Source organism: Rhinoraja longicauda, chromosome 2 (genome assembly GCF_053455715.1).
Source record: "Rhinoraja longicauda isolate Sanriku21f chromosome 2, sRhiLon1.1, whole genome shotgun sequence".
NCBI lineage: Eukaryota > Metazoa > Chordata > Chondrichthyes > Rajiformes > Arhynchobatidae > Rhinoraja > Rhinoraja longicauda.
In genome coordinates this window covers 104477069-104504581 of record NC_135954.1, presented here as the reverse complement: position 1 = coordinate 104504581, position 27513 = coordinate 104477069, and the positions used below count along the sequence as shown (strand labels likewise).

The following is a 27513-nucleotide window of genomic DNA, read 5'->3' as shown; positions in this document are numbered from 1 at the left end:
CAATATTCTCTGCCCAATATTCTCTTCCACGTCCGCGCTGTATCTCTAAAACTAAAAATAAAAAAACTACTTCCACCAATCACTCATGCAAAGGATTCCAGATGCCAACCACTGGTTCAAACCAGCATCTGCAGTTCCTTCCGACACATGGATAGGACAGGTTTGGAGGGATATGGACCAAATGCTGGCAGGTGGGACTCGTGTAAGTGGGACATGTTGGCCGGCGTAGGCAAGTTCGGCTGAAGGCCCTGTTTCCACACTGTATCACTCTACGACTCTAAAACAAAACAATGTGGTGCAAAAATCCCCCATAGGTCCTGGTGCCATCGCAGTTCAGAATTCAGTTGGAGTTCATAGTGTTCAATGGCCTGATGGTTGTTGGGCACACACAAGATATTCAGTCTATTCTTAAAAAGTTCCTTGAAATCGAGTGCAGGTTCTACCTTCCGATATAATTTTTCAAAATTTAAAATGTAAAGTGTCAGTGTGGAAAAAGACCCTTCAGCCCACTGAGTCCACGCTGGCCGTCAATCACCCAAGATCACACTCGTTCTACTTTATCCCACTCTTCTCATCCACTCCCTACGCACACCAGCGGCAATTTACGGAGACCAACTAATCTACAGACCCTTTGTACAAATCTTTGTTAAAAAAAAAATCTAAAAGGTCGTTGTGGTGTGAGAGGAAAACTTCGGAGCACACGGCACGGTAGCGCAGCGGTAGAGTTGCTGCTTTACAGCGAATGCAGCGCCGGAGACTCAGGTTCGATCCTGACTACGGGTGCTGCACTGTAAGGAGTTTGTACGTTCTCCCCGTGACCTGCGTGGGTTTTCTCCGAGATCTTCGGTTTCCTCCCACGCTCCAAAGACGTACAGGTATGTAGGTTAATTGGCTGGGTAAATGTAAAAATTGTCCCGAGTGGGTGTAGGATAGTGTTAATGTGCGGGGATCGCTGGGCGGCACGGACTTGGTGGGCCGAAAAGGCCTGTTTCCGGCTGTATAGATATGATATGATATGATATGATATGGAGGAAACTCATGGAGGAGAATGTGCAAACTACACACACACAAACACACACACGCACACACGCACGCACGCACGCGCACACACGCACGCACACACACGCACGCACACACGCACACACACGCACACACACGCGCACACGCACACACACGCACACACACGCACACGCGCACACACGCACACACGCACACACACCGCCCGAGGTCAGAATCAAACCTGGGTCTCTGGTGCTAAGAGGCAGCAGCTCTTCCAGCTGCACCACTGTGCTGCCCCCGTTGTTCACTTCAAGCAGTTACTGAGACAACTAAACCATCTGAAGAAGGGTCTCGACCCGAAACCTCACCCATTCCTTCTCTCCAGAGATGCTGCCCGTCCCGCTGAGTTACTCCAGCATTTTGTGTGTGTATCCTCCGTCTGAATTCAGAGGCGGCTCAAGGGCCTTCTCTTTATAAATTTGTCTTTGCTCTGCCTGCTTTATGCAAGGTAAAATAAACACAACAATGTTGAATTTAGGGGTGCACAGGGCTCCTTTTACGAAAAGGTTTTTTAAAATTGTTCTGCATATCTATCCAATGAACTAGTTTTAAAATACACATGAGTTTCAAGTCTCGTTACCACATTCTCGGCAAGGAGCCAGCTCTAATCGTGCCTGTTATTGACATCCCACTGGGATTTTGGAAATCTGACAGCATTGCCGTGATTTAAAGTCAGCCCCACAGAGCAAGCTTTAAATGTCGAGAATCGAAAAGTATTCTTTACCCAATCGTGAGCAAATGATTGCAGACGATGTCCGAAAATGCCAGGATCAGTGGCAGATCACAAACCGCTGGAGGCGCTGGAGGTACAACGAACCACAAATGCTGGTTTATGGGAAAAAAAGGTCCAAAGTGCTGGAGTAACTCTGTGGGTCAAGCAACATCTCCAGAGAACATGGATAGGTGACGTTTTGGGTTGGGGCACTTCTTCAGACTCATTGTGGGAGGGGGGATTGGAGATGATGGGGGGGGGGAGGGGGGGATTTGGAAGAGAGGAGGGGCAGGACAAGGCCTGGCAAGTGGTAGGCGGATACAGCCAAGGGATTTTTTTTGATAGGCAGACGGTTGGACAAAGGCCAGAGATGAAAAGACAACATGTGTGAGATAAGGATAGAAGAGGTACAAATAGTGAAGCCAGAGGATGGAATATAGATGGAAGGGGAAAAATGGGTACATCCACCTGGAGCACAAGGATGGTGGGGGGGGGGGGGGAGGGGGGAGGGGGTGAGGGGGGGGGGGGAGGAAAGAAGACTTGTTTGAAGGTTAGCTACCTAAAATTGGAAAAGTCAATGTTCATACAATTGGGCTGTAAGTTGGGGCACTTCTTCAGACTCATTGTGGGAGGGGGGATTGGAGATGATGGGGGGGGGGGGGGGGGTCTGGCAATGGAGGTGTCCCTGGATGGAAAGGTCAGGATGGGATAGGGAAGAGGAGTTACAATGGTTGGCAACCAGAAGGTCCAGCAGACCTAGAAAAAATCATCCACGCATTTATTTCCTCCCGCCTGGACTACTGCAACTCCCTATACACTGGGATCAGCCAATCATTCCTGTCCCACCTGCAATTGGTCCTAAACGCCACAGCGAGACTCCGTAAAAGGGTCCACATCACCCCGATTCTGGCCTGTCCACTGGCTCCCAGTACGGTACAGAATCGACTTCAAGCTCCTCCCATTCGCATACAAAGCCCTAAACGGGCTTGCCCCCCCAATATCAAAAATCTTCTAACCCACCACTCTATCTCCAGGTCCCTCAGGTCGGCCGACTTGGGGCTACTGACTATCCCGCAGTCTAGGCTTAAGCTCAGGGGTGACCGCGCTTTTGCGGTTGCATCTCCTAGACTGTGGAACAGCATCCCTCTCCCCATCAGAACTGCCCCCTCCATCGACTCCTTTAAGTCCAGGCTCCAAACCTACTTCTATTCCCTAGCGTTTGAGGCCCTCTGAGGGGGCGCTGTAAACTGTAAACTGTTTATGTATGTGTTGTTAGGTTTGTGTGCTATTGTATGCTCTTTTTTAGTACCTGCACTGATGTACAGCACTTTGGTCAACGTAGGTTGTGTTTAAATGTGCTATACAAATAAAATTGACTTGGCTTGACTTTACTTGGCAGGACAGTGCAAGTGTTGGGTGAAGCAGTCGCCATGTCTACGCTTGGTCACACTGATGTAAAGGAGACCACATATGGAGATGTATAAGAAAATAACTGCAGATGCTGGTACAAATTGAAGGTATTTATTCACAAAATGCTGGAGTAACTCAGCGGGTCAGGCAGCATCTCTGGAGGTAAGGAATCGGCGACGTTTCAGGGTCGAGACCCTTCTTCAGACTGAGAGTCAGGGAAACTAGAGATATGAAAAGATACAAAGAACAAATGAATGAAAGGTGTGAAAAGAACAAATCAATACCAGCCAGATGCTCAAGGAAAGTTAGAGCCCACACTGGTCCATTGTTGGCTGCGGAGAAGATGATAATGAGTGGATACAAACAGTGAAACCAAGCAGGATGACAGTGAAACAAGTAGGATGACTAGCTTTCCCTTCTTCCCCCACCCTAGAGATGTAAATATTATCCCTCGTACAGGTTAGTGTACGGGAGTACACAGTCTGAAGAAGGGTCTCGACCCGAAACGTCACCCATTCCTTCTCTCCCGAGATGCTGCCTGACCCGCTGAGTTACTCCAGCATTTTGTGAATAAATACCTTCGATTTGTACCAGCATCTGCAGTTATTTTGTTATACCTCAACATGGACACTCCACTGACAGCTGCACTTATTTTTTTAATCTGCTACCTAATCAACTGCTTTAGGGCTAATTTGTAAATTACTTTAACCTGTGCCTTTGGCGCTCTTTTTAAATCTCCGTGTCTGGATAGAGCTCTTAAGGATAGCGGAGTGAGGGGGTATGGGGAGAAGGCAGGAACGGGGTACTGATTGATAGTGATCAGCCATGATCGCATTGAATGGCGGTGCTGGCTCGAAGGGCTGAATGGCCTCCTCCTGCACCTATTGTCTATTGTCTATTGTCTCCCTGACTCACTTTCTTTCAGCCAATATTCGCTCTCGCTGCTTCTGGCTGTTGCTTGTCTCCGACCTTCACGGTAAGCTGCCCAAGTGAAATATGAGGTGCTGTTCCTCCAATTTGCATTGGGCCTCACTCTGACAGTGGAGGAAGCCCAGGACAGAAAAGGTCAGTGTGGGAGGGGGAGTTAAAGTGTTCCAGTATCTGAAGGGGCTGCTCCTCAAGTTTTGGCTCCATTTTAGCCCCACGCTGCTGATCTTTGGGCACCCGGTACAGAGGGGGGAGGAGAGAGAGGGAGGGAGGAAAGGGGGTCTCCTTGTCGGTCTGCTCCTGGGCCTGGCCAAGATGGCCACCCGTGGGTCCAGGCAGCGGGTAGTCGACGGCCGCACAGAGGTCGGCTGCCTGCCCCTCTTCCGGGCTTACGTCCGTGCCCGCGTGTCCCTGGAGAGGGAACATGCGGTGTCCACGGGGGCGCTGGAGGCCTTCCGTGAACGCTGGTCACCGCGGGAGGTCGAATGTATTCTTGACAAAGTTGGCGGGATTTTAATTTGATATTGGTTGTGTTTCTGTCGTATGTTGAAAGGCTGGAGCAATTAGGCTTGTATACACTGGAATTTAGAAGGATGAGGGGGGATCTTATTGAAACATATAAGATAATTAGGGGATTGGACACATTAGAGGCAGGAAACATGTTCCCAATGTTGGGGGAGTCCAGAACAAGGGGCCACAGTTTAAGAATAAGGGGTAGGCCATTTAGAACGGAGATGAGGAAGAACTTTTTCAGTCACAGAGTGGTGAAGGTGTGGAATTCTCTGCCTCAGAAGGCAGTGGAGGCCAGTTCGTTGGATGCTTTCAAGAGAGTGCTGGATAGAGCTCTTAAGGATAGCGGAGTGAGGGGGTATGGGGAGAAGGCAGGAACGGGGTACTGATTGAGAGTGATCAGCTATGATCGCATTGAATGGCGGTGCTGGCTCGAAGGGCTGAATGGCCTACTCCTGCACCTATTGTCTATTGATGAAGGCAGCTTTTGATCTGATTACATTACCACTTTGTATGTTTGTCTTGTTTTTTGGAATAAAGCATTTGTAATTTTAAATAAATAAATGAATAAATAAAACTGGGCCTCCTCCATTGCCAGAGTTAGGCCGAACGTAAATTGGAGGAACAACACCTCACGTTACTCTTGGGCAGCTTACAACCCTGTGGTTTGAACGTTGCATTCTCTGAATTTCGGTAACTTGTACATACACCTCCCTTCCCCTCCCCCCCTCCCCTCCCTCTTCCTTCTCCCCATTCTCCACTCCTCCCCCCACCCCCAGCACCCCCCCTGCATCCGCCACTAAAAGTCAGTGGACCAGTTCCACAGTTTGGAAAGATGCATCCCTTGTCTCCAGCTAACAATCGGCCTATCAGGCCAACTTCCTCGCCCCAGGTCATCTGTTGCTGGCTCCAATTTGTCCTCATTTTTTTCTCATTTCCCACGCCCCAACCCCCCATCCACACTACAATCAGTCTGAAGAAGGTCATAAGCTAGATAGAGCTCTTAAGGATAGCGGAGTCAAGGGGTACGGGGAGAAGGCTGGAACGGGGTACTGATTGAGAATGATCAGCCATGATCACATTGAATGGCGGTGCTGGCTCGAAGGGCCGAATGGTCTCCTCCTGCACCTATTGTCTATTGTCTGTAAGGTCACAATATCATAAGGAAGAGGAGTAGAATTAGGCCATGAAGTCTACTCCGCCATTCAATCATGGCTGATCTATCTCTCCTAACCCCATTCTCCTGCCTTCTCCCCATAACCCTTGACACCCATTCTCATCAAGAATCTGTCTATCTCTGCCTTAGAAAATATCCACTGACTTGGCCTCCACAGCCTTGTGTGGCAAAGAATTCCACAGATTTCCGACCCCACACATCGCCTATCCATTTTCTCCAGAGATGCTGCCTGACCCACCGAGTTGCTTGGTGTCCACCTTTGGTTTAAACCAGCATCTGCAGTTCCTTCTTATTACACGATGGCATGGTGGCCTTTGTTTTGTACAAGATCTTCCGTTGCATTGTCAGGACTGCCGAGAAAGATTGTTTTTTTGGGGGATGAAGGGTTTGATGTATGAAGATGGGGCATGCACTCATGAGGATTTACAAGACTGAGAGGTGACCTCACTGAAATCAATGAGTTAAGTTTAGAGATACAGCGCGGAAACAGGTCCTTTCGGACCACCGGGTCCGCGCACATTCACGCGACAATTATTTTTGCATTTACGAAACCTGTACGTTTTTGGAGTGTGGGAGGAGAAAACCCAGGCAGGTCACGGGGAGAATGTACAAACTTCGCACCGACAGCACCCGTGGTCGGGATGGAACCCGGGTCTCCGGCGTTGCATTCGCTGTAAGGCAGCAACTCTACCGCTGCGCCACCATTTCTGAAGGAGATCGTCAACATTATTGACAAAGTTGAGAAGCTATCTCCCTGAATGGCGGTGTCTGGAATGCGGCCCATTTTACAAAGAGACGAGAAGGAATTTCATCCCTCGGGAGGACGGAAGGATATTCTTGCTATTGAGGGCGTGCAGCGTAGGTTTACTAGGTTAATTCCCGGAATGCCGGGACTGCCATATGTTGAAAGACTGGAGCGACTAGGCTTGTGTACACTGGAATTTAGAAGGATGAGAGGAGATCTTATCGAAACGTATAAGATTATTAAGGGGTTGGACACGTTAGAGGCAGGAAACATGTTCCCAATGTTGGGGGAGTCCAGAACAAGGGGCCACAGTTTAAGAATAAGGGGTTAGGCCATTTAGAACGGAGATGAGGAAAAAAAATTTCAGTCAGAGAGTTGTGAATCTGTGGAATTCTCTGCCTCAGAAGGCAGTGGAGGCCAATTCTCTGAATGCATTCAAGAGAGAGCTAGATAGAGCTCTTAAGGATAGCGGAGTCAGGGGGTATGGGGAGAAGGCAGGAACGGGGTACTGATTGAAAATGATCAGCCATGATCACATTGAATGGCGGTGCATTCTCGAAGGGCCGAATGGCCTCCTCCTGCACCAATTGTCTATTGTCTATTGGGAGCTTTCAATCTTTTGAATTCTCTACCCAGAGAGCTCTAGACCTCTAGAGATGGTTATTGCATACATTCAAGGTGGAGATTGACAGAATATTACATTGCATAGGAATCAAGCAGTTTGCCAGAGAACGGAAAGTGTTGTGGAGGCCAAGATCGGATCAACCACCATCTCGGTGAATGACAGAGTAGACTCAAGGGATCGCTTGGCCTATTCCTGCCCCTGATCATTACGGTCTTACATTTAAAGGGTCTGTGTAAACACCACAGCACCAACTCTCTTAGGCCTCTCTTAGATCTTAGTCCCGGAATGCTAACTATGTTTCTCTTTCTGCAAATGTCGCCTGGCGTGCTGAATATTTCCAGCATTTTCTATTTTTGTTGCTGTCGCAACACCTCCTTTCTGCAACATCTCCCGGTTGTTAAACACTTTAACTCCCCCTCCCACACTGACCTTTTCTGTCCTGGGCTTCCTCCACTGTCAGAGTGAGGCCCAATGCAAATTGGAAGAACAGCACCTCATATTTCACTTGGGCAGCTTACCGTGAAGGTCGGAGAGAAGCAACAGCCAGAAGCAGCGAGAGCGAATATTGGCTGAAAGAAAGTGAGTCAGGGGGGAACGGAGATTTAAAAAGGGCGCCAAAGGCACAGGTTAAAGTAATTTACAAATTAGCCCTAAAGTAGTTGATTAGGTAGCAGATAAAAAAATAAGTGCAGCTGCAGTGGAGTGTCCTTGTTGAGGTGGTGCCTTGGTCTTCGGCGAGGTGACTGCGCTCAAAGGTAAAGAAGGTGAGAGGCACAACCAATTGGCATTTGTCTACTGAAATGCTCAGCTGAGCACTTCAAATCCCCCTCCCACTCCCAGTCTGACCTTTCTGTCATGGGCCTCCTCCAGTGCCATAGTGAGGCCCACCGGAAATTGGAGGAACAGCACCTCATATTTCGCTTGGGCAGCTTGCAGCCCAGCGGTATGAACATTGACTTCTCCAACTTTAGATAGTTCCTCTGTCCCTCTCTTCCCCTCCCCCTTCCCAGTCCTCCCTCTATCTTCCTGTCTCCACCTATATCCTTCCTTTGTCCCGCCCCCCTGACATCAGTCTGAAGAAGGGTCTCGACCCGAAACGTCACCCATTCCTTCTCTCCTGAGATCCTGCTGAGTTACTCCAGCATTTTGTGAGACCTTCGATTTGTACCAGCATCTGCAGTTATTTTCCTACACCTTCATAATGATCATGGCTGATCTCCAAAATCAGTATCCCGTTCCTGCTTTCTCCCCATATCCCTTGATTCTGTTAGCCCTGAGAGCAATATCTAACTCTCTCTTGAAAACATCTAATGAATTGACCTCCACAGCCTTCTGTGGCCAGAGAATTCCACAGATTCACAACTCTCTGGGCGAAAAGGTTTTTCCTCATCTCAGTCCTAAAAGGCCTACCCCTGTTTCTGGACTCCCCCAACGCCGGGAACATTTATCCTGCATCGAGCCTGTCCAATCCCTTAAGAATTTTATACGTTTCTATCAGATTCCTTTTTTTAAGGAAGAGGTGATGTTTCGGGTCTAGATCTCCCTGAGAGTCAGGGGAAAGGGAAATGGGAGATATAGATGGGGATGTAGAGAAATATAGAACAAATGAGATCCTTCATCAGACTGCTTCCCCTGCAACCACGTTGAATAATGTCATTATATTGAAATCCTGACTATTATACATTGAACGAGGGAGTCACAGATCAATAGTCAGGGAGGGTCTGGTCTTGCACTTAGGATTTTTGTATTTTTTAACAGCATGTTTCAGAATAAACATCAACTTCAAATTGTTGCTGTCCTGAGTGGATGGTTGGTTTAAATCCATAACCGGAAAGCATTTTTTCATTCTTCAGGACCACACACAGCCACCACTCCCAAGCTGAAATGCTAACACCTGCCAAATGAGGACCAACAACAGACAACTATTGTCCGAGCACAGGGAAGCTTTTAATTCGTCCTTTCCTGTACGTGTGACAATCCCTGCGGTATGAGACAGGGGGGAGAAAAACATATCGCATGCGAAAAATCAATTACTGCTCTTCTGAGCTCACTCTTGGCCTAAGGCTGAAGGCAGATTGGAGACACCGTTGGAATGTTAAACTTCAAGACGGCAGTTTAGTTTAGTTTAGTTTATTGTCACGTGTCCAGTGAAAAGTTTTTTTGTTGCGTGCCAACCAGTCAGCAGAAAGGCAATGCATGGTTACAATCGAGCCATTTACAGTGTATCGATACGTGATAAGGGAATAACGTTTAGTGCAAGGTAAAGCCGGCAAAGTCCGATCAATGATGGTCCGAGGGTCACCAAAGAGGTAGGTAGTAGTTCAGGACTGCTCTCTGGTTGTGGTAGGATGATTCAGTTGCCTGATAACTGTCCCTGAATCTGGAGGTGTGCATTTTCACACTTCTGTACCTTTTGCCTGATGGGAGTGGCCAGAGTGCGACTCGTCTTTGATTACGCTGCTGGTCTTTTTCCGGGGCAGCGTGAGGTGTAAATGGAGTCATCGGAAGGGAGCTTGGTTTGTGTGATGGTCTGTGTTGCGTCCGCAATTCGCTGCAATTTCTGGCGGTCTTGGATGGAGCTGTTCCCAAACCAAGCTGTGATGCGTCCTGATGAAGTATATGTTAGTCAGTGTGTCGATGAAGTGAATGTGCACTGAAACACTTTTGTAGCCATTGGCAAGCCAAGAAAGGAGGAAAAATGAAAAATTAACTTTAAATGAGGCCAAACCCAAAGTGCAGTCTCAAATCTGACCTAAAGTGAAATTTGATCTTAGCTGCTTAATTTAATGCAAAATTTACCCTTTGCAAGAATTGGAAGTCAGTTACATTTGTTACACATTGGGTTTTATATGAAATTTGATTCTGCAAATTATTTTTAAATAGTGGGTTAATTCAGCTTAACTACATTTGCAATCCAGACCCATTCCTTCTCTCCAGAGATACTGCCTGTCCCGCTGAGTTACTCCAGCATTTTGTGTCTACCTTAGTTATACGAAAGATTTTAGTCTAGATATTCTGATCATGGTACAACTGGGTCAGTCTGGCACATTGGACTCAAAGTTGGCTTGGCTGATTTTAATGGCCAAACCTTTTTAGTAGGTCACTTGCTAACTTCACAATACGAATAACAGGGAAGATGGCAGGAGAGAGATGTTAAAATAGTAGGGGTACTGATCCAGATGCAAAGCAGACCCTTCAGCATAAGTTGCTCTACTCCACAGTATGGAAGAAGACCCACAATTTCTTTGGTCCATGTAGAAACGAAGGAGAAAATACAAAATGGATATTTTTTAAGGCAGAGATAGATAGATTCATGATTAGTATTGGTGTCAGAGGTAATGTGGGGGTAAGGCAGGAGAATCTGGTTAGGAGGGAGAGATGGATCAGCCTCGATTGAATGGCGGAGTAGACTTGATGTGCCGAATGGCCTAATTCTGCTCCTATCACTCATGACCGGCACCTCAGAAGGGGGTATAGAGAGAGGGAATTGTGCTGCTTTAGAAGGGACCCTGTGCATACCTAGTTAAGTAGATGTTTACTCTCTATTGCCAATAAACTTGATTTATACTGTAACTGAAGTGTGAGCCTTTTTCTGTTCTATCAGTCGGATCCTTGAACCTGTTCCCTTGCAACAGTCGTTATGGTCAATGAAACGCTGGAGCCATTTGTGAGACAGGGTTCAGATGTCCAGATGGAGTCCAACCAGAGGCTTTTAACGTTGTGCCTTTGTACAAGGAAAAAAAAATCTGATCCATTTTGGTTTCAGACTGACGATGATCTGGGCACCAGCTGGCCATGACAATCTGGAAGGCCAAACCTCAGCGAGAACCAAATCCACAGCCACTTCCAGTTGCGTGAAGATAGACGCAAAAAGCTGGAGTAACTCAGCGGGTCAGACAGCGTCCCTGGAGAAAAGGAATAGGAGACGTTTCGCCTCGACACACTTCTTCAGGCTGAGAGTCAGGGGGAAGGGAAACGGGAGATATAGATGGTGATGTAGAGAGAGAGATAGAGAACAAATGAACATAGGATATGCAAAAAAGTAACGAAGGAAATAGGCCATGGCTAGCTGTGTGCTGGGTGAGAACTCTTGCGTGAAAGGGCTGTGCTTCCACATGCACGGTCTTTCTCCACAGCCGCTGATTGATCAGTGCTGTCTTTCAAGCCTTCTTCCCTCGTTGTCTTTCCAGCGAGTTTTATTGGAAAACCAAAATGGCTGCTGCCTGAAATTATTAACACCCTCTCCACTTCACCCTGTCCACTGCTTTCCCTCTTGTGAAACATCTAAATAATTGCTGCCACGTAGAGTTAGCATAAAAGCTGCAAAAGAGAAGTAAATAAATTTGCGTCATATATTAATTATAACGTGACATCCCATCCAGAGTGTTGGCCCCATTTGTTTCCGTTGCACCCAATCTTTATACATAATTTATACTTTTGCCTTTGTTCTTTGTTTGTGCTCTTTGCATTTACAAAATAGATATGCTGTTGGAGTTATTTATTTTCTTGATATTTGGAGAGAGAGAGAGAGAGAGAGGGAGAGAGAGAGAGAGAGAGAGAGAGAGAGAGAGAGAGAGAGAGAGAGAGAGAGAGAGAGAGAGAGAGGGAGGGAGGGAGGGAGGGAGGGGGGGGGAGAGAGAGAGAGAGAGAGAGAGAGAGAGAGAGAGAGAGAGAGAGAGAGAGAGAGAGAGAGAGAGAGAGGAAAAAAGAAAAAAAAAATCAAAGGGAACTCTTCACATAGTTTAGAGTGACTTTTGTCATTTCAGATTGATCACAGCTCAGACATAGAGCGTCCATATTGAAAGGGGCTTATTGGCAATGTTGATATCTTTTCCTAACCTGATGTTAAACTCTCCAAACACTGTCAGTTGGGTATATCGGGTTTGGCCTGCAGGGAGGGTGAGTGGATGTCCACAGAATAGCGGAGTGATTGAATTAATAACGATATTGGAAAGGCCCTCAGGCACAAAGCAGCTGTTGTCTCAGTCCCCCGGCTGGAGTCTAATGGACGGAGGAGACTAATTGCGGGTGAGACCTGTTCAATTTAATTCTGGTGAAAGTAAGCAGGAAACAAGAAAAGGAAATTTACGTGAGCAAGGTTACAGGCATTTCAATCGTCAACTTCTACGGTGGCATGTGCACTTGTTGTAGGACAATTACAAATGTACTTCCACTTTATTGTGCAGACTCTAAGCAGGGCAAGTTCTCATTCGTAGATGGACGTAAAATGCTGAAGTAACTCAGCGGGACAGGCAGCAATTCTGGAGAGAAGGAATGGGTGACGTTTCGGGTCGAGACCCTTCTTCAGACTAATGTCAGGGGAAGTGGGCGGGACAGAGATAGAATGTAGTCGGAGACAGTAAGACTGGTGGGAGAACTGGGAAGGGGAGGGGATGGAGGAGAGAGAGAGGGAAAACAAGGGCTATTTGAAGTTAGAGAAGTCAATGTTCATACCGCTGGGGTGTAAGCTACCCAAGCGAAATATGAGGTGCTGTTCCTCCAATTCAGACTGTCTGAAGAAGGGTCTCGACCCGAAAAGTCACCCATTCCTTCTCTCTAGAGATGCTGCCTGTCCCGCTGAGTGACTTCAACATTTTGTGTCTATCTTCAATTTAAACCAACAACTGCAGGTCTTTCCTACACAAGTTCTTCAGTATTTGTTTTAATTTGGCCTTGGTATTCTCCCTAAATTAAAGGAGGCAACTACAAACAGTTTTCTATTTTTGATCATCCATTATCCAGATTTTACACAACCAAAGATTTATATAAATTTAGCCGTAGTTTTAAAAAAATAAATCATGTCCCTATTCATAAAACTAGGATCTATTGTACTTTTATTTGACAGCATTATCCCCATTTTGGCAGGAAGAGCAAGACAATTTAGAGTAGTGCGATACAATTTTTAAGGAGATGCAAATGCACCAGAACAAGTTTAAGAATAAGGGGTAGGCCATTTAGAACAGAGATGAGGAAAAACTTTTTCAGTCAGAGAGTTGTGAATCTGTGGAATTCTCTGCCTCAGAAGGCAGTGGAGGCCAAGTCTCTGAATGCATTCAAGAGAGAGCTAGATAGAGCTCTTAAGGATAGAGGAGTCAGGAGGTATGGGGAGAAGGCAGGAACGGGATACTGATTGGGAATGATCAGCCATGATCACATTGAATGGCGGTGCTGGCTCGAAGGGCAGAATGGCCTACTCCTGCACCTATTGTCTATTGTCTATTGTCTATAACAATATGTGCATCTGCCTCTGAGGGTGGTAGCAGCACAGGTTGAGAAAGTGACTGATCAGGCAAAGCAATGGTTCAAAGGTACTTTATTTGTCACATGCGCAACTGAACAGTAAAATTATTTTTTGCATATTTACACATGCTCGGTCCAGTTGGTGGCTCCCGATCCTGGTAATACACAGATTCACAACTCTCTGGGTGAAACAGTTTTTCCTCATCTCAGTCCTTATTCTGAAACTGTGACCCACTGGTTCAGGACTCCCCCCAACTCCCCCCTGCACCTAGTCTGTCCAATCCCATAAGGGCCTGTCCCACTTGGGCGATTTTAAGGCGACTGCCGGTGACTAGTCTGTCGCCGAACGTTTGCCGGGGTGTCGTGTGCATGATCGTGAGGAGTCTTCAATGAATCGTAGCGGATCTCGGCGCGTCGCGGAAAGTTTTCCTGCTAGAAATTTCTCGGCGACAGCTGGCTTGTCGCCAGGTATCGTTGCTTATTGCGGGCGCTGTCTGTCGCATGCTGTCCCCAGGGTTGCTAGGTTGTCGCAGATGCAGTTAGAAGCACGGAATATTAAATTAAGAAAAGGCATTTGAAGATACCAGAAGATGGTTTTGTTTAACTAATTTATTTACCGTCTGGACATTTGACAGGTAGATTGGAGGCGACAGTTTGGCGGTCGGGTAAGCGTGGGAATTTCGCGATGTTTCCATAGACGGTGTAATCTCTTAGCCAGGTGCTAGTTTCACAAAAAAAGTAACTTGTATCGACCTGACTCGGCATTGTCGTGGTCATTGTCGTAGGGTAAAGAACATTTCGGCGATCTGCTACGACTTTGACAGTCGCCGGCAGTCGCCTTAACAATCACGTAACCTGGACAGGCCCTTCAAGAATTTAATATGTGCTTTCTCATGATTACATCTGTATGCAGGGCGCAGGAAAGGTCATCAGAGATGCCAGGAATTTATAGCTGCTAATTGACTCCTCCACCGACCCACTAATGGTGCCCCGACTTTTCTAACCTGTGGTCAACAAATAGTTCCTGTGCTTAGTTGACACTGAGTTATGGGTTGGTGTGGTAACACTGACCTGAATGTGTGATCTCTCTCCTGTACAATAGACAATAGACAACAGACAATAGGTGCAGGAGGAGGCCATTCAGCCCTTCAAGCCAGCACCACCATTCAATGTGATCATGGCTGATCATTCTCAATCAGTACCCCGTTCCTGCCTTCTCCCCATATCCCCTGACTCCTCTATCCTTAAGAGCTCTATCTAGCTCTCTCTTGAATGCATTCAGAGAATTGGCCTCCACTGCCTTCTGAGGCAGAGAATTCCACAGATTCACAACTCTCTGACTGAAAAGGTTCTTCCTCATCTCAGTTCTAAATGGCCTACCCCTTATTCTTAAACTGTGGCCCCTTGTTCTGGACTCCCCCAACATTGGGAACATGTTTCCTGCCTCTAACGTGTGCAACCCCTTAATAATCTTATACGTTTCGATAAGATCTCCTCTCATCCTTCTAAATTCCAGTGTATACAAGCCTAGTCGCTCCAGTCTTTCAACATATGACAGTCCCGCCATTCCGGGAATTAACCTAGTAAACCTATACTGCACGCCCTCAATAGCAAGAATTACTAAGAGGGGCTGCATTGAAATAGATGGTGTCAAGCCTCTTAAATGTAGTTGGAGATGCTACTCAAGTGAAGAAAGTTGCACAATGCTCCTGACCTGGGCCTGTAGCAAAGCTCTAGACCATCATCAGGTGAGTCGCTTACAACAGGACTCCCAACCAGCTTTTACCACCACAGTGTTCGTTGTAGTTAAAGTTTGCAATCCTGGAAATATCAGATTTTTCTTTACTTTTCTATCCACTTTTAATTGTTCCCCTGTGCTTCCTAATAACCTGTCTGAGTTACTTCTTTTTGTACACCGGGAGCACTGTGTTGTCAACAAGTCCTCATGAAATGCACAAAATCATTAAGTAATTTGTAGGGAACGTATTTGTGACAGAACAGTTTCAGGCAAAGCTGTTGTACATGATCTTTGCCATTCTCGTGCCTCACCTTTTCAACCAAATTAGCCTCCTGCATGTGATTTGCCAACATGACCACATTCTCAGAGCAGAGGCATTTATCAACAACTGAACAGTAAATCGACAGAGCTTTCTCCACCAACGCTTCAATAAATATCTCCCTTGTAATCAGCCACAACCACCTATTGTTCTCCTTCAACAGTGGTGCAGCTGTTAACTGCATTGAAAATTCTCTGTCAGGCAGCATCGATGGAGAGAAGGAATGGGTGACGTTTCGTGTCAAGACCCTTCTTCAGACTTGCAGAAGAAGGGTCTCGAACCAAAACGTCGCCCATTCCTTCTCTCCAGCGATGTTGCCTGACCTGCTGAGTTACTCCAGCATTTTGTGAATAAATCGATTTGTACCAGCATCTGCAGTTATTTTCTTATGCTGCCTGACCCGCTGTGTTACTCCAGCTTTTTGTGTCTATCGTAAGTGACAAATTTAAATGGAATAAAACTAGCAACAAATTCCACAGCATGACGTTATCATAATACTTATTAGACTTGAAATTCATTCACAGAACTCTGATTAAAAAAATAGTTTAAAAAAAAAAATGTTTAAAAAATAAACAAAAATCTTAAAAATCTGAAACTGAAACAAAATTTGCTGAGGACACACGGTCTGTCAGACAGTATCCATGGAAAGTGTAGGAAGGAACTGCAGATGCTGGCTTACACCGAAGATCGACACAAAATGCTGGAGTAACTCAGCGGGTCAGGCAGCATCTCTGGAGGAAAGGAATCGGCGACGTTTCGGGGTCGAGACCCTTCTTCAGACTGAGAGTCAGGGAAACTAGAGATATGAAAAGATACAAAGAACAAATGAATGAAAGGTGTGAAAAGAACAAATCAATACCAGCCAGATGATCAAGGAAAGTTAGAGCCCACACTGGTCCATTGTTGGCTGCGGAGAAGATGATAACGAGAGGATACAAACAGTGAAACCAAGCAGGATGACAGTGAAACTAGTAGGATGACTAGCTTTCCCTTCTTCCCCCACCCTAGAGATGTAAATATTATCCCTCGTACAGGTTAGTGTACGGGAGTACACAGTCTGAAGAAGGGTCTCGACCCAAAACGTCACCCATTCCTTCTCTCCCGAGATGCTGCCTGACCTGCTGAGTTACTCCAGCATTTTGTGAATAAATACCTTTGATTTGTACCAGCATCTGCAGTTATCTTCTTATACTACTTGGAGTACAGTGTACGGGCTGGTCGGCACGGATTCGGGGGGCCGAAGGCCCTGTTTCTGTGCTGCGTCTCTAAAGTCTAAAGTCACGTCGATCGCAAAGGATCCATCCTCTCCACCGTCCCAGAATCATCGGCAATGTCAACTTTTTAAAAGTCATGTACCCCCGCGTCGCAAGGTTGAGGAAATGAAGCACATGAAAGAAGCAGACAGTCTTTCTGACAAACTTCTACTGACAACTTCCATGTAGGCTCTGCGGGGGTTTTGTGCCACTGTCGGGAAGGTTGCTCAAAACGTACCACTCACTGATTTCAAAGAGCCTCCTCTGCTTCTTTAATGCGTTCAACACTTCACAATGAGTTCTTTTTGCCCTTGTCGAACAAGTTTACTTTCTCAGTCATTTATTGGGCTGTAACTAAGAAACGATGGGTTTTTTTTTATTAACAGGAGTACAGAATGGGTAATTGAATTATTGAATTCAGTCTCGAACGTTGCATGCCACCAAAAGTTCATGGCCATTCAAGACAATGAGAAATTATAAATATCTGCCTCAGAAGGCAGTGGAGGCCAATTCACTGGATGCATTCAAAAGAGAGTTCGATCGAGCTCTTAGGGCTATCGGAATCAAGGGGTATGGGGAGAAGGCAGGAACGAGGTACTAACTGTGGATGATCAGCCATGATCATATTGAATGGCGGTGCTGGCTCGAAGGGCCAAATGGCCTACTCCTGCACCTATTGTCTATGTATCTCTTCAGTACTATTTCTTAGGCCCCCCTCGGTCATGGCTGACCATGGGTGATGCATCCTAGTTGGCTGCTTGCTCCACACCTCGTCTAGAGCAGCGTCACTTGTGGCTGAAGAGACCAATGCGGGAGTGACAGTCTCTGTCGCAAAGGTCACATTTGTGTGTGGTCTCTGGTCTGTTGAAGTTGCTGCGCTCCTTTCTGCGTGCCCGCTTGTCTGCCGCTGCGTTCATCGGTTTCTCTTCCCCTGTTTTGAGATGTTGGTTCAGGGTAAATCTCCACCCCGTGCGGTCAGCTGCAAGGCTCTCCCAGGACTCCACATCGATGTCGAGCACCTTCAAATCTCTCCTGCAGGCGTCCTTGTAACGTAGCTGGGGGCGGCTATTCAACAACTCACATACTATTCAACAACTCACACACCCATACTGTGGATCAAGGGTTCCCAACCTGGGGTAAATTTACCCCCAGCGGGTAAATTTCGCTTACCCAGGAGGGTAAATTTGTTGATTCTGGATTTGTACATGTTGACTGACTACGTTTGGTTCTGGTATACCGGTATCTGTTCAACATTAGTTGCTCATAAATCAGTGAACTGACATTGTTATGTGCTATTATTATTGTTATTTTGAACTTAAAATAAAAATGTTAAAACAAAAGACAATAGACAATAGGTACAGAGTAGGCCATTCGGCCCTTCGAGCCAGCACCACCATTCAATGTGATCATGACTGATCATTCTCAATCAGTACCCCGTTCTTGCCTTCCCCCCATACCCCCTGACTCCGCTATGCTTAAGAGCTCTATCTAACTCTCTCTTGAAAGCATTCAGAATTGGCCTCCACTGCCTTCTGAGGCAGAGAATTCCACAGATTCACAACTCTCTGACTGAAAAAGTTTTTCCTCATCTCCGTTCTAAATGGCCAATCCCTTATTCTTAAACTGTGGCCCCTGGTTCTGGACTCTCCCAACATTGGGAACATGTTTCCAAATTGACTTTACTTGACCTAATCAAGAATCTGTCAATCTCCGCTTTAAAAATATCCAATGACTTGGCCTCCACAGCCTTCTGTGGCAATGAATTCCACAGATTCACCACCCTCTGACTAAAGAAATTCCTTCTCATCCTCTTCCTAAAGGAACGTCCTTTTATTCTGAGGCTATGACCTCTGGTCCTAGACTCTCCCACTAATGGAAACATCCTCTCCACATGCACTCTTTCTAAGCCTTTCACTATTTGGTAAGTTTCAATGAAGTCCCCCCTCAACCTTCTAAACTCCAACGAGTACAGGCCCCAGTGACGTCAAATGCTGATCATATGTTTACCCACTCATTCCTGGGATCATTCTTGTAAACCTCCTCTGGACCCTCTCCAGGGCCAGCACATCCTTCCTCAGATATGGGGCCCAAATTGCTCACAATACTCTAAATGCGGTCTGACCAGCACCTTATAGAGCCTCTCTTGAAAGTTTTTGTATTCTAACGCTCTTGAAATAAATGCTAGCATTGGGTTTGCCTTCCTAACTACCGATTACTTCATTAACCGCTTATTCCTATTGTAATCCAGACTGCCCCCTGTAAGAACTATTTATTTTGACCCATCCAGCCTTTCCACTACCTTCACTGCAACTTAAAACGTATTTGTTTTATTTTCCCCCATTTTTAATGAAAAGTCTTTAATCGGAAAGGTTAACTCTCTGTTTCTCTTTCCACGGATGCTGCATGACCTGCTGAATGTTTCCAGCATAATTTGTTTCTATTTTATCCAGATTCAGGGTAATTTATTTGGTTTTATCATGTCTATCCTTTGCTCTTGATCAATATTAGGTGGTTCATCCCCACGGCACGGTGGCGCAGCGGTAGAGTTGCTGCCTTACAGCGAATGCAGCGCCGGAGACTCAGGTTCGATCCTGACTACGGGTGCTGTACTGTACGGAATTAGTACGTTCTCCCCGTGACCTGCGTGGGTTTTCTCCGAGATCTTCGGTTTCATCCCACACTCCAAAGACGTACAGGTATGTAGGTTAATTGACTGGGTAAATGTAAAAATTGTCCCTAGTGTGTGTAGGATAGTGTTAATGTGCGGGGATCGCTGGGCGGCGCGGACTTGGTGGGCCGAAAAGGCCTGTTTCCGCGCTGTATCTGAAATATGAAATATGAAAAATATAAAAATTCAGAGGGCGACGGAAGCAATTAATGCACAACATTTAAGGAATATGTGCGTGGACAAGATGGGCTGAAGGGTCAGATCCTGGGCACAAGTGTCCTAAAACCCTAATGGGTTATTTGAGATCATGTTATCTAAACTGATGGTTGTGTTGGGTTTGGATCTTGACTTCGAACACAGGGATCACTCTACGCCGAAGATAAACACTAAAAGCTGGAGTAACTCAGCATCTCTGGAGAGAAGGAATAAATGACAATTTGGGTGGAGACCCTGCATTAAGGGTTAGGGCTAGGGTCTCAACCCGAAACATCATCTACTACTTTTCTCCAGAGATGCTGTCTGGAGTCACTCCAGCTTTTTGTGCCTATCTTCGGTTTAAACCAGCATCTGCAATTCCTTCCTACACTTCCTACAAGTCTGAAGAAGGGTCTCGACCCGAAACGTCACCCATTCCTTCTCTCCAGAAATGCTGCCTGTCCAGCTGAGATACTCCAGCATTTTGGGGGTCTACGTTCCTTCCTACACGATCACTCTACGCCACCCATCTTCCTCCTTTCATTGTGCCGCTTGCTCAGTGCATCCCCTCATTAAATGGTCTCCACCCATCCGTCGAGCACACGACTGTACTCTCTTCCTAGGGTTAGGGACCCATGAGGATGTGCATATCAGTAAAGATCAATGCCTGTGGTTGTCCAATACATCTCCATACAACGTCTCACTCATTAACTCATAATTTCTTTTTCCTGGATTTTGCAACTCTTAAAAAATATATAATTTGCAACCCTTGACCTGGAGGGCACATTGAAGAAGAGTCATGTGCGATTTGACGGAAATAAGGTAGCTGAACAATTTCCACTTGGATAGGACGGGTGCAATTATTCTTAAGCATTTCATACCGGTGTTATGTATTTTGCTAGTTAACATGTTGATGGAGGATTTGTCCAAAGTGGTCAATTATCCTCGCAATAGAGATTTATTTTGGCAACTAAACATAAATGCCTGCATTTTCAAATGAATGCGAGGATCTTTCAGCTTAAGCTGATGTGAAACATAAGTATGGACATCGGCTGACAGAAGCAAGTTAATATCATTGGAAAAATCTTCTTAACATATGCAGACCAATATGGAAGATTTCTTTCTTTTTCCAGGGGAATACATGAGATGCCTGTGGTTATAAGAAAATAACTGCAGATGCTGGTACAAATCGATTTATTCACAAAATGCTGGAGTAACTCAGCAGGTCAGGCAGCATCTCGGGAGAGAAGGAATGGGTGACGTTTCGGGTCGAGACCCTTCTTCAGACTGATGTCGGGGGTGGGACAAAGGAAGGATATAGGTGGAGACAGGAAGATAGAGGGAGATCTGGGAAGGAGGAGGGGAAGGGAGGGACAGAGGAGCTATCTGAAGTTGGAGAAGTCGACGTTCATACCACCGGGCCGCAAACTGCCCAGGCGAAATATGAGGTGCTGCTCCTCCAATTTCCGGCGGGCCTCACTATGGCACTGGAGGAGGCCCATGACAGAGAGGTCAGACTGGGAATGGGAGGGGGAGTTGAAGTGCTGGGCCACCGGGAGATCAGTGGCGTTAATGCGGACCGAGCGCAGGTGTTCAGCGAAGCGATCGCCGAGCCTGCGCTTGGTTTCGCCGATATAGATGAGTTGACATCTAGAGCAGCGGATGCAATAGATGAGGTTGGAGGAGGTGCAGGTGAACCTCTGTCTCACCTGGAAAGAATGTTTGGGTCCTTTGATGGAGTTGAGGAGGGAGGTAAAGGGACAGGTGTTGCATCTCGTGCGGTTGCAAGGGAAAGTGCCCGGGGTTAGGGTGGTTTGGGTAGGAAGGGACGAGTGGACCAGGGAGTTGCGGAGGGAACGGTCTCTGCGGAATGCAGAGAGGGGAGGGGATGGGAAGATATGGCCAGTGGTGGGGTCCTGTTGTAGGTGACGGAAATGTTGGTGGATGATATGTTGGATCCGCTGGCTGGTGGGGTGGAAGGTGAGAACGAGGGGGATCCTGTCCTTGTTGCGAGTGGGGGGATGGGGAGCAAGAGCGGAGCTGCGGGATGTAGAAGAGACCCTAGTGAGAGCCTCATCTATAATGGAGGAGGGGAAGCCCGGTTTTCTGAAAAACTAGGACATCTCGGAAGCCCTAGTCTGAAACACCTCATCCCGGGCACAGATGCGGCGTAGACGGAGGAATTGGGAGTAGGGGATAGACTTTTTGCAGGGGACCGGGTGGGAAGAAGTGTAGTCCAGATAGCTGTGCGAGTCGGTGGGCTTGTAATAAATGTCCGTCACTAATTTTTCTCCTGTGATGGAGATGGTGAGGTCCAGAAACGGGAGGGAGATTTCATACTAGACCAAGTGGACCCGTTGGGCCCAAACCTCTCCTGCATTGGTGCAGCACCCTCTCCCCTCCCCCCCCTCCCCCCCTCCCCCCCCCCTCCCCCCTCCCCCCTTCCCCCCTACTTCCATGCTGTATCACTCTATGACTCTGATGGCATGCCCCAAATCCATGACCCCGAAACCAAAAAGCCAAAGGCAACAGGTGCATGGAATGCCTCCACCTGCAGGTTCCCCTCCAAGTTGCACGTCACCTTAACCCAGAAATCTACCGCTATGGGCGGTCACGGTGGCGCAGCGGTAAAGGTGCTGCCTTACGGCGAATGCAGCGCCAGAGACCCGGGGGTTCGATCCCGACTACGGGCGCCGTCTGTACGGAGTTTGTACGTTCTCCCCGTGACCTGCGTGGGTTTTCTCCGAGATCTTCGTTTTCCTTCCACACTCCAAAGACGTACAGGTTTGTAGGTTAATTGGCTTGGTAAATGCAAAAATTGTCCCTGGTGTAGGATGTGTTAATATGCAGGGGATCGCTGGTCGGCGCGGACCCGGTGGGCCGAAGGGCCTGCTTCCGCGCTGTATCTCTAAACTAAACTAAACTAAACTAAAAAGAACTGGCTACACAATAGCACAGTGAGAATTCTTTCATAAGAAGGACTGCAGCTGTTCACAAACCACAAGGTCATAAGGAATATGAGTAGAATTAGGCCATTCGGCCCATCAAGTCTACTCTGACATTCAATCAGGGCTGATCTATCTCTCCCTCCTAACCCCATTCTCCTGCCTTCTTCCCACAACCTCTGACACCCGTACTAATCAAGAATCTATCTATCTCTGCCTTAAAAATATCTACTGACTTGGCCTCCACAGCCTTCTGTGTCAAAAAATTCCACAGATTCACCACCCTCTGACTAAAGAAATTTCTCCTCATCTCCTTCCTAAAAGAACATTCTTAAATTCTGAGGCTATGGCTACTGGTCCTAGTCTCTCCCACTAGTGGAAACATCCTCTCCTCATCCACTCTATCCAAGCCTTTCACTATTCTGTATGTTTCAATGAGGTCCCCCCTCATTCTTCTAAACTCCAGCGAGTACAGGCCCAGTGCCGACAAACGCTCGTCATAGGTTAACCTACTCATTCCTGGAATCACTCTTGTAAACCTCCTCTGGACCCTCTCCACAGCCACCACAGATATGGTGCCCAAAATTAATAATAATAATAATAATAATAATAATATATTCCTTTAATCGTCCCACACCGGGGAAATTTGGAAAATTGCCCACAATATTCCAAATGTGGCCTTACCAGCGTCTTATAAAGCCCTCAACATTACATCCCTGTTTTTGTATACAAGCCCTCTTGAAATAAATGCTGCCATTGAGTTTGCTTTCTTTGCTACAGGTTCAACTTGCAGATTAACTTTTTGGGAATCCTGCACCAGAAGCTCCCAAGTCCCTTTGCACCTCCGATATCTGGATTCTCACCCCATTTAGAATCTGCCTAATTATCACCTTTGGAAGGGTAATTGAGGATGGGTAATAAATGCTGACCTTGCCAATTATGCCCGCACTTGAAAAAAACAAAATTTAAAATGTAGTGATTTTTTTTTCATTGTGGTTGATGGATATCTGGAAACTCCACTCCAACATCTTTGTGGATCTGATCTCAGGAGCAATGAGGCAGAACGTTTTCTCAGACAGTATGTGCCTAATCTGTGAAAGTTCGGAGTGTACATGGTCCGTAACTGGAATGCAGTCGATGGGCGAAAGATCTCTCTTCATTCCAACCCTTCGTGTGTTTGACTACCGGGGTGACTTTGCAATGGAGCGTTCACAGTATCTGCTCCAGTGTAAGCTTCTGCAAAGCGGTTATTTTCACCTTCCAGTTTACGATCAATGTTTAAATGCTTTGTGGAGACGAGATCGGATTGATGAGGCAGCGTCAGCTCGTCAGATAGTATGTGATGCATTCTCCTCCCCTCCGAGTCCGTGGGGGTCTCTCGGTTGCGTGATTTTTGTTCGACAAGGTGGTCGTGCTCAGAAGGAAATCTCAGGTGAAGTAGGGTTTCCAGCTTACTGCTCAGCACAATTCTCGGGTAGGGCCAGATTTAAAGGAACGCTTGCTATGGACAAGCAGTCCAGGTGCTTAATAAGCTTACATGAATCGATACGATACCGTGCGGTACGACACGGTAGAACTTTATTTATCCCATGAGTGCAATTGGTCTCCCAACAGCCATGAAACACAACAAGATACATGAAACATTAAATTAAAGTGACGAGTGGAAAGTCCAGGATTGGGGATGTGCAAAGATTGGGGGTAGGGGTGGGGGGAGTGGAGGGGAGTCAGTCTCAGTCTACCCCATGACAGAAGGGGGAGGAGTTGTACAGTTTGATGACCACAGGGAAGAAGGACCTCCTGTGGCGTTCTGTGCTGCATCTTGGTGGAACCAGTCTGTTGCTAAAAGTACTCTTCAGGTTGACCAGTGTGTCATGGAGGGGGTGAGCTGTGTTGTCCAGGACGCTCCGCAGTTCGAGGAGCGCCCTCCCCTCCAAGACCACCTCCCATGATTCCAACTCCACCCCCCCCAGGACGGAGCCAGCCTTCCTGATGAGCTTGGTAATTCTGTTGCCATCACCCTGCAATCCAGGCCAAACATACTTAAAGAAAGGTGAAATGATACTGCTTCTTTCCGTACCTTATCCCACTCCCAAACTGGGAAAGTCAGAGCCTGCCTGCAAAAAAAGTGCCATTCAGAGAAATCCTCAGTGGCTCTGAGCAGAAACACCGAGAAATTTCATCTTTTCCTTGTATTTCAAATATATATATATATTTATTCATAAAACAGTATTATTCATATCATAGAAAACATATATATTTATTCATAACCACAGGTGGCGCAGCAGTAGTATAAGAAAATAACTACAGATGCTGGTACAAATCGAAGGTATTTATTCACAAAATGCGAGAGTAACTCAGCAGGTCAGGCAGCATCTCAGGAGAGAAGGAATGGGTGACGTTTCGGGTCGAGACCCTTCTTCAGACTGATGTCAGGGGGGCGGGACAGCAGTAGTGTTGCTGCCTTACAGCGCTGGAGACCTGGGTTCGATCCCGACTACGGGTGCTGTTTGTACGGAGTTTGTACGTTCTCCCCGTGACATGCGTGGGTTTTCTCCGGGTTCTCCGGTTTCTTCCCACACTCCAAGGACGTACAAGTTTGTAGGTTCATTCACTTGGTATAAATGTAAATAGTCCTTAGTGTGTGTAGAGTAATGTTATGTGCGGGGATCACTGAAACATAGAAACATGAAAATAGGTGCAGGAGTAGGCTATTCGGCCCTTCGAGCCAGCACCGCCATTCAATATGATCATGGCTGATCATCCAAAATCAGCACCCCGTTCCTGCCCTCTCCCCATATCCCTTGATTCCGTTAGCCCTAAGTGCTAAATATAACTCTCTCTTGAAAACATCCAGAGAATTGGTCTCCACTGCCTTCTGCGGCAGAGAATTCCACAGATTCACAACTCCCTGGGTGAAAACGTTTTTACCTCATCTCAGTCCCAAATGGCCTACCCCTTATTCTTAAACTGTGACCCCTGGTTCTGGACTCCCGCAACATGGGGAACATTTTTCCAGCCGGCGCGGACTCGTTGGGCTGAAGGGCCTGTTTCCGCGCTGTACCTCGAAACTAAACTAAACTAAACACTCAGAATCCCCCTCGGAGACGTGTTTATGCTCTGGGCTCAGTGAGGTTTCAGTATCATCTGTCATCAGCTGCAGGAACTGTCCATGTTTGCACTTTGCTGGCTGGACAGATGGATGACTGTGTGGAGGAGTGGGGGAGGGGAAGGGAACGGGAGAGGTACAGCCCCTGACTAAATTCAGAGCTGCTACTAACACTTTGCTACTGGTTGAACATTGACTTCTCCAACTTCAAGTAACCCTTGCTTTCCTCTCCCTCCATTCCCTCCACCTTCCCAGTTCTAAGACCAGCCTTCTCCAATTACATTCCATCTCTGTTGGCTTTGTTGTTACCTTCTCCCAACCAACAATCATCTATTCCACATGTTCCTTGATCTCCATTCCCTTTGTCCCGTTTCACACCTTACACTTTCTTATCTATGTACCTCCCACTCTCCTGACATCAGTCTGAAGAAGGGTCTGGATCCGAGACGTCACCCATTCCTTTTCTCCAGAGATGCTGCCTGTCCCGCCGAGTTACTCCGGCTTTTTGTGTCTATCTTCGGTGTAAACCAGCATCTGCAGTTCCTTCCTACACCTGTAGGGAGAGGTTGGTGAGGCCATATTTAGAGTGTAGCGCAGCGGTAGAGTTGCTGCTTTACAGCGAATGCAGCGCCGGAGACTCAGGTTCGATCCTGACTACGGGTGCTGCACTGTAAGGAGTTTGTACGTTCTCCCCGTGACCTGCGTGGGTTTTCTCCGAGATCTTCGGTTTCCTCCCACACTCCAAAGACGTACAGGTATGTAGGTTAATTGGCTGGGTAAATGTAAAAAAAAAAAAAAATTGTCCCTAGTGGGTGTAGGATAGTGTTAATGTACGGGGATCACTGGGCGGCACGGACTTGGAGGGCCGAAAAGGCCTGTTTCCGGCTGTATATATGATATGATATGATATGATATGATAAGGTCATAAGGGCATAAGTGATAGGAGCAGAATTAGGCCATTCGGCCCATTAAGTCTGCTCCGCCGTTCAAACATGGATGATCTATCTCTCCATCCTCATCCCGTTCTCCTGCCTTCTCCCCATAACCCCTGACACCCGTACTAATCACGAATCTATCTATCTCCGCCTTAAAAATATCCATTGGCTTGGCCTCCACAGCCTCCAGTGACAAAGAATTGCACAGTTCAGTTTTGGTCACCCTGTTAAGCTGGAATGAGCGCAGAGAAGATTTACGAGGATGTTGCCAGGACTTGAGAGCCTGAACTATAGAGAGAGATTGGGGGCTAGGACTTTATTCCATGGAGCGCAGGAGGCTGAAGGGGGTGATCTTATCTAAGTGTATAAAATCATAAGGGGAACAGATAGGATGAATGCACATATTCCTTTGCCAAGGATAGGGGAATCAAGGAATCGGAGTATAGAGGTTTAAAGTAAGAGGGAAAAGATTTCATGGGAACCTGAGGGGAAACATTTTTACTCAGTGGGGGGGGGGGGGGGGGGGGGGGGGGGGGGTGGGTATACAGAATATGCTGAACCTTTCTTGTTTATTATATTGCTAGATGGCTCTCTTGTTTATTATATTGTTTGTAGTGCACTATGTTTACATATTCTGTTGTGCTGGTGCAAGTAAGAATTTCATTGTTCTACCTGGGACTTATAGACAAAGGACAATAGACAATAGGTGCAGGAGTAGGCCATTCGGCCCTTCGAGCCAGCACCGCCATTCACCGTGATCACGGCTGATCATGTACAATCAGTACCCCGTTCCTGTCTTCTCCCCATACCCCTTGACTCCGCTATCATTAGGAGCAAAGAGGTCCTTCTGCAGTTGTACAGGGCCCTAGTGAGACCGCACCTGGAGTACTGTGTGCAGTTTTGGTCTCCAAATTTGAGGAAGAATATTCTTGCTATTGAGGACGTGCAG

The 27513-nt window shown here is 46.9% G+C and overlaps 1 long non-coding RNA gene across 1 annotated transcript in view; it reads right to left on the bottom strand.

Annotated features, from left to right (window-relative positions):
* The window catches only part of LOC144610665 (uncharacterized), a 118394-nt gene that overhangs the window by 43472 nt on the left and 47409 nt on the right, over window positions 1-27513 (bottom strand). The window lies entirely within an intron of this gene.